At 39.8% G+C, this 7,957-nt stretch overlaps 1 long non-coding RNA gene across 1 annotated transcript; it reads right to left on the bottom strand.

Annotated features, from left to right (window-relative positions):
* Positions 1 to 2,055: 2,055 nt before the first annotated feature.
* On the bottom strand, positions 2,056 to 3,018 carry LOC108532172 (uncharacterized). The gene is made up of 3 exons (XR_001886380.1): positions 2,899 to 3,018; positions 2,640 to 2,790; positions 2,056 to 2,177 (listed from the first exon to the last, which is right to left on the bottom strand). It is a non-coding gene; the product is annotated as an uncharacterized LOC108532172 (long non-coding RNA).
* Between the last annotated feature and the right edge of the window lie 4,939 nt (positions 3,019 to 7,957).

Here is a 7,957-nt window from a genome sequence, read left to right as displayed (position 1 = left end):
GAGATTGCCCTCAGCAGGAAAGAACTGCCCTACCCCAGATCACACTGCCTTCCCAGGAGTAGATTGCATCCAATGACTGGTTAAGGTGGGAATCTAAAGTCATGGCCCCCTTGCTGCAATGCTGGAGAACTTTCAAGGTTCATTCCAGTTTTAGAGAGCTTGAGGCCTTTGTTGAGAGTGCATGAGAGCCCAACCTATCTTTCTGCTCAATCCTGAGTCCCTACTTTCCTTTGGTGCTTATCCTAAGATCACTTCCTAGTAAACTTCTTTGTGTTAACCTCTTTCTTAGAGTCTTTTTTTTCTGGTGGGGAACCTAATCTTGAGCAGCAACTTTGTGAGCTCAGTCCCTGCATGAGTGAATGTGATTGAGTCCATTTAGGCTGCTTGCAATAGAGTAAAACCTCTCTGGAGGAGGATCACATCATTCAGACTCTATACTTTTCTTTGTAGCCAATGACGCTCAACAACAACAACAAAAATTTCCAAATATCTCAAGAAACAAGACTACAAGGAAAAAAAATGATAGAAACAGACGCACTAATGACTCTGTTGATTTGTGATACAGGCTGTGAAATAATAGTGATTAATATCTTTAAGAAAATAAATTGCAAAACAAAGGTTTTCACTTGAGAATTAGAATGTGAGTTAAAAAACAGAAAGTTTAGAACCAAAATATCCAACAGAAGATTGGACAGAGCAGAAGCGAGGATTAGTGACCTGGATAAGAGGTTAGTAGAAAATACCTGGGCTGAAGTATGGAGGGCAAAAAGGATGGAAAATACTAAAAGGGAACGTAAGAGATATGCAGACACAGTGAAAAGCTCTGATATATATGCATTTGGAATGTTCAAAGGGGAAATAAGAAAGAGTGGGTCAGAAGCAACAATTAAAGAGATCTTGGCTGAGAATTTTCAAAAATCAATTGGAGAGATGAATCCACAGATTCAAAAACTGTTATGAACTCCAGCAAAATAAAGATAAAGAAAACTATATGGTGGCATAGCATATTAAAATTGCTGAAAGTGAAAGAAGAAACCTTGGAAGCATCTAGAATAAATATAAAAGTTTCTTGCATGTATCCCATTATATGGGATCATTTTACATGAATCATTTATATGAAATACTTTAATTAGCAAATATCATAAGGACCAACATATGCTTTGACTTTTGTTCCTTGCTAAAGATGGAGGAAATATTGTTACAAATGACTGTCTTGTCAATTTCAATTTTTTGACTGACTTCTCCAGTTGGATTAGGCCCCAGTTTCTATCTTATAATGTGGCTAACAAAGAATTGGTACTTAGAATGGAAAAATGTCAATTCTGACACAGTCCTCATGTTACTTGTATTTCAAGTATTGGTAAAACTCCAATCCACTGTTTTTTACAGGAATGTTTTAAGCTACTTGCTTTGTGAAGTTTGGTTTAGATAAAACTAAATATTAACCTCTATAAATCACCTTAATTAGATATAATAAATGCTTTCATGCTTTAATACACTGAAAGTGAATGAGGTGGTGGTGGCATTGGCTGTATCCCCCTCTACTCTGTGGAGTTCCCACCTTGCTCGAGGCACCTCACATTTTCTAAGACCCCTTGCTATTCAAGGGGGTGTGAGCACCAGCAGCAGTGGCATTTCCTAGGACCTTGTTAGAATGTAGAATCCCAGGCCCGATCCCAGTACTACTGAATAATAATTTTGCATTTTAACAAGGACTCCAGGTGATTCATATCTACATTAAAGATTTGTTGTTCTAAGTAACACATGACTATCTGAAATAAGGACTCAGTGAGGATACCAATAAATTTAATACTTGTAAAGCTTAATTTCATATGTTACTAGATAAAATTAAATGTAAGTAGGAATTTTAGGTAGGCATATAGTTACCCAAATAAAACTATATTACTCAGTCTCCTTGCAGGTATATGTAGCCATAAAATTCAGTATAGCTAATGGAATGGAAAATGAAAGATACACACTACTTCCAGGTTGAGCACTTTATAGGAAGAGTCATGCCCTCCCCATTTTCATTCTCTGCTAACTGGAATGCGTGCTTGATGGTGGGAGCCAGAGCAGCCATCCTCGGCCACAAGATGGAAACTTTGTGTTAAAGATGACAGAACAACAAGGCGGAAGGAATCTGGTTCCCTGCTGATTATAGAAGCACCATACCAGCCCTAAAAAGAAAAATAAGATGCTACTTTGAATCATTGTTCATTTGGATTCATGTTTCATCAGCCAGACCTATAGCCTATTTAGTGAAATCATGAAACAGGTAATCCCATTATCATCTTAGGACATCTTGGGATTGTTTATAGGAGACCAGGCTGAGGCTAGAGCCTCTCCATTATGTGTGAAGCTCTGCCCAGAATTTCTTTTCTGTCTCTTCTGTTAAATTTCTGAGCATATGAAGTATATATGGATCAGAGCTCACCCCATGGGTTTTGGTTAGTACTTTGGTAGATATAACTCAATGTGGAGAAGGGGATGAAAAAAAAAGCCACATGGATATTTTTCCCTAAAAGTTTCAGTTTGAAAATGTTTGATCTTTTTTTTCTTTTTTGAGAAAATTTGAATAAAATTCAATTTTTCTCAGCCAATAAATCCAGAATTGAGTATTTTGTGGTTGTATGACTCACTCCAATCATTTCACACCATTAGATGCCTCTTGGGAAAATCGGAGCTTTCTATTATCCCTCCAGTAGAAAGTAGAGAAATGACAAGACCATTCATGAGGAAATTCCAGGGAATACTTCTGTTTCTAAGTCCTCACCTGTCCCCATGAGGCCCCTGGTGAAAAGAGTGTCATTATTTGGTTAAATCATATAGTCAGAGTCAATTTCTTTGCCTGTAATATGGGGTAGTCATACTTAAGGCAAGAATGATCTTCCCAGTCACCTGGAGGAGTTGAATGAATTTCCCAAGATCACACAGATCATATCTGACAGAGACATAGCTTGAAGCCAAGTGTTTTGATACAAAGTCCAATGCTCTGTCTCAGTTCCATTCAATGAGGCTGCTTACACCTGAAAGAAGCCAGAAGAAATGTGCTATGAAATCTCTTAATTTGAGTGTTCAGTGGAAGGTGATTGGGTGAAAGCAGACCTGATGGGATGACACGCTGCTGAGTTTAGGAGGGGCTTCTGAGCAGAGCCCCAAATGGTCCAGAGTTGTGGCTCAAGTCTGGCTGCTTGCTGCTCAGAGACCAAAGACATGAAGTGAGGTGTGGTGAAAGGAAAGCAGTTTTATTAATCAAATGCTAGCAGTTGAGGGATGGCCAGGCTCATGCCTTTAAAAGACCATTCCAACATTTTGGGCTGAGTGAAGGGGTTTAAGAAGGAAAAGGTGTGGGGAACATGCGGGAGTGGTGCACTAGGGTGCAGATGCAGGTTTGCACATGTTGTTCCAATGGCTGTCTTCAGTAATTGCCCATCTGGAGGTCTGCTTTGAGTCACCCTGACTTTAGCCCGGTAGTGGTGGGCCAAATGTTTGTAACTCCCCTTAAGCAGGATGATTCTACAGCTGGGTCTTTCTCCTGGTTTGTTTCACAATTGGCTTGTGGAGTTTCTAAGCAAGAACAGAATTAGGTAAGTGAGTACAGTTCAGGAACGTACCTGGTGGAAAAGGGAGAAACAAAGAGTTTTAAAGTATGTTACAAGGCTGAAAGCAAGATAGGAAAAAATCGGTTTTTGGGACTACTTGGGATACTTGGTTACAAAGTTACACTTAGAAAACTAAAGAATAGAATCTCCAAATAAAACCAATTAAGAATCAGAGAAGTACCTTAAAAAAATTAATGTCTGTTAGGCAAGTAAATCCTCGTCTGGGGCTTAATATGAAAGGAATCTTAATGGGTCTGAGCACATGTATTTCTGGGAATAGCCATAGCAGAACTTCTTGTGAGTTTGATGCAGTGGAAACACCTTAAATGTCTAATAGGAAATTAAAAAATAAAGCATGGCACAGGTACAAAATAAAACATTATATAGTCACTAAAAATGATGATGGGTCATTTGTTCTTAATAATTTTTGGTTCACAGACACATCCCTCCCCGCCTTTTAGAGACAGGATCTTGCTCTGTCACTCATGCTGGAAATATAGTAATGCAATCATAGCTCACTGAAACCTTGAATTCCTGGGCTCAAGTGATCTTCCCACCTCAGCCTCCCTAGTAGCTAGGACTACAGGTGCGCACCACCACGCCCAGCTAATTAAATATTTTTTTTGTCATAGAGATGAGGTCTGGCTATACTTCCTAGGCTGGTTTCAAACTTCAGGCCTCAAGTGATCTTCCTGCCTTGTGCTTCCAAAGTTTTGGGATTACAGGCATGAGCCACTGCACTCAGCCACATGGACCCTTTGAGGCTTCAAGAGCCATAGAGCTTGTCCCCAGAAAAAGCTATGCACATGCACACAAATGTCAACTTACAATTTCAGAAGGTCCTTCAATTTTCCTGAAGTCAGTCCATGGGACACTATGCTAAGAATTCCTATGTAAGATATATTTTTAATTACTTGGACAGGTGTTTGTGACAACATAATTTTTGCACAAAAATACGGTTTACAAAATGGCACATATGGGACGATAGAATTTGCTTAAAAATGTAAATAGCTTTCTATGCAGAAAATGAATCTGGAAGAATATCAAAATGTTAATAGTGTTATCTCTAAGGGTGAGGTTTTAGATGATATTTATTTTCTTCTTAAGCTCTGTTTGTATTTTATAGGTTCTATAATAAATGTGCATTAATTTGTGCAATAATTTTAAATAGTCAATTTAAAAATCTGAGAAACAGTTGAAAAAAGTTGGCAGTTGTGAAAGTAGGGTGCACAGGACAGCTCAGAGCTGTGAGGACTCAGGAGGAAGCCAGGTGCAGGGCAGGTGTACCCGAGGGCTCTATATGATGCACCTGTTGAGGTAGGTCTGGTGATCTAGCTGGTCCTGATCTGAGCTACCATCTGCTGCTCCAGTAGGGGAATGCAATCTTGAACAATTACTTAAGCACAATCATGTATCTCTTTCAGGTATGGTCCTTGGGACCCTGCAGAGCTCTCTCTGGAACATGACATTGAATCCCAGTTATCAGAGTGAGTTAGGAAATAGGAACATATTCAGGTAAAGAAGACAAGGATGGAGTCCATGCTACACAAAGACCAGTGGAAGGTACTAAGGGCTGGCCAGGGAAGAGATCACTAAAGATGGGCAAGGTCATTGTTTTTGTGTGTTTCAGGACTATCTTGGAGAAGAGGGGATACAGTTGTTGTGTAATAATCCAAACCAATATATCTTAGGCACTGCATTTTAGGTTGTGTTCTGAGAGCTGGATAAATAGGTGATGCAGTTCTTCTGCAACAGAGGATTTAAGGAAGCATTCCAATATGGTCTAATGTGGGCTATAATGAAGATTTGGAGGAGGAGCTCTAGGAAAACAAAGGGGCAAATGAACTACTCTGCCTGGGGAAGTTGCAGTACATTTTATGGTATAACAGAACTTTTCTAAGTTTAGAAAGGTGACAAAGAATTCTAGGTAGGGCAGAAAGAGCAATGTATACAAAAGTGAGAGGCATGAAAAGGAAGTTACAAAGGGCAGAAGATGAAGAGAAGACTTGAGATTTAGGTGGTCTCCAAAGTGTAAGGAGTCTTGAATTCCATGTTAAAACATTTGGACCTATGCTATGGATATATTCTATAGAAAGTATCCATCCTGTGATGGAACTAGGTCCAGTGATAGAAGATACAGAAATTGCCTTGAGAGAGAATGACTGTGCATCAAACAGAGGCTGGTAAGCCCTTTGTTGGGTATAGACTGAAGAGAGACAACCACATAACAGGGCATTTGTCTGGACTTTGTGATCTCACCCACCCTCTGGGAAAGGTCCCAGCCTTAGCTTTTCAGGAGGTATTTTTGCATATTTCCCTCTGTGAAAGACAGAGCCTGGAGGTACTATATATTTTGCTTTCTAAGTTAGAAAACTTTTAATATCTTAACAGCTTATACCAGAATTCATCTATGAAGTATATCTAAGTCTACTTGGACTGTTATCACAGAATATAAAAACTGGTAGCTCATAAACAACAAATAGTGATTTCTCACAGTTTTGGAGGCTCAGAAGCCCAGGATCAAGCTGCTGGAAGATTTGGTGTCTAGTGAGGGCCTGCTTCCTCATTCATGGACTGCTGTCTTCTCACTGCATCCTCACATGGTGGAAGTGGCAGGGGAGTTCACTGGGGTCTCTTTTACAAGGACACTACCCTCTTGCATGAGGGTTCTACCCTAATGACCTAATAATCACCTTCCAAAGGCCCTACATGCAAATACTATCACACTGGAGATTTGTGTTCAACATATGAATCTGGGGAGGGGGCACAAACATCCAGCCTATAGTAGAAGGAGTCCTTCTTATTTGGAAAGATCATATGTGAAGCCTCTTTGAGTAGCAGGTAAGACCTCAAAGGGGTTGTCAAGAGTTCAAGCAAAAGAAAAGCTATAGCTAAGCTGTTCAGCCTGAGAATATAAGAGGAGTTAAGTGATATATCTCATCTCTGTATCAACGGGGAATAGGAGAGATCAGTTGTTTATAAGGGGATGAGGGAAGGAGGGACTAGAAAGATGGTCTATGGCTGAGGACTCCACAGGGTAAACATTTCAACAGTATGCATGGTTGTGCAGGTTGCCTTTGCTCAACTGGCTGGCTGAGGCAGCTGGCTGGGGTTGAAATTAAACCAGTGTCCTGCTCCCTAATTCATATTTTCTGGGTCTGCACTTGAAGAAAGTGTCTCTATGGCCTAGTGGTGACCCTGAGAAAAGCATCCTATGGAATTACCTTATGATAAAGTGGTTGTTATGGATTGCATCTTATGGAATTACTTTATGATAAGGTGGTTGTTATGGATTGAATGTTTGTGTCCACCTCAAATTCACATGTTGAAATACTAATTCCCCACATGATGGTATTTGGTGGTGGGATCCATGTGGGGTAAAGAATGTTAGATGAGGTCATGATGATGGGGCCCTTATGATGGGATGAGTGCCCTTATAAAATAGGGAGGAAACACAAAATCTCTGTCTCTCTCTGCACATGAAGACACAATGAGAAAGTAGCTGCAAACCAGGAATAGTGTCCTCATCAGACACCAGCTTTGCTGGTTCCTTGATTTTGGACTTCCCAGCCTCCATAACTGTAAGAAAATGAATGTTTGCTGTTTATGCCGTCCAGTCTATGGTAATTTGCTATGGCAGCCCAAACTAAGACAGTGGCCAAAGGAGGATTTCACAAGGGGGATGCCTAATGTCCAATTTGAAGTTGTTGTGATGTAATGATCCCTTCTCTAGCTATTAAATAAATCTTCAAGTAAATGCATTATACTGATTAGCTCTTTGTGCAAGGTGAGTGTATAGACGTATAGAAATAGAAGAAGAGTGGGGTTTCTTGTCTGGATTACAGCCATGTGGAAAAAACAGCATTTGCAGAATCAGAAGCCTTGATTTGGAGACATCAGAATACAAGTCCCCCATTCCCCCATCACCCCTTTTTCTTTCCCAGAATTCTGCGGGCTTTGGTCTTCCATGAAGCATGGAGTTGATCATTTGAGTCAGTCTTATCTGGATTTTAAAGGGCAGGGAGGCAGCAACTGACATCAGGATTACATTTTATTGTTTTAGTGCCTCCAGCAAGATGTCATGAATAAGTTTATTTTATGGCTGTGCATCTCTCGCTTAAGTAAGCTAATATTGCATCATGGGTAGTTTACACAAATCATTGTTTTAAGGATGCAGTTCAAAACAACAAATGTATGAGCAAACTGAAATTCTTGTCTCTAAGATCCAAAGGATAATAGTTCATTTATGCATCACATCTTCTGGAATGTATTTTTATAGACTCTGTAAATTGGATAAGCTAGCTGAGTGCAATGCATGGTATGGAAGGATAAATAATAAGAAGCTTTAGGTTGAA

This window comes from Rhinopithecus bieti, unplaced genomic scaffold (genome assembly GCF_001698545.2).
Source record: "Rhinopithecus bieti isolate Rb0 unplaced genomic scaffold, ASM169854v2 scaffold_9997, whole genome shotgun sequence".
NCBI lineage: Eukaryota > Metazoa > Chordata > Mammalia > Primates > Cercopithecidae > Rhinopithecus > Rhinopithecus bieti.
Note: the sequence above shows the minus strand (reverse complement) of the source record. Positions and strands in the feature narration are given on the sequence as shown.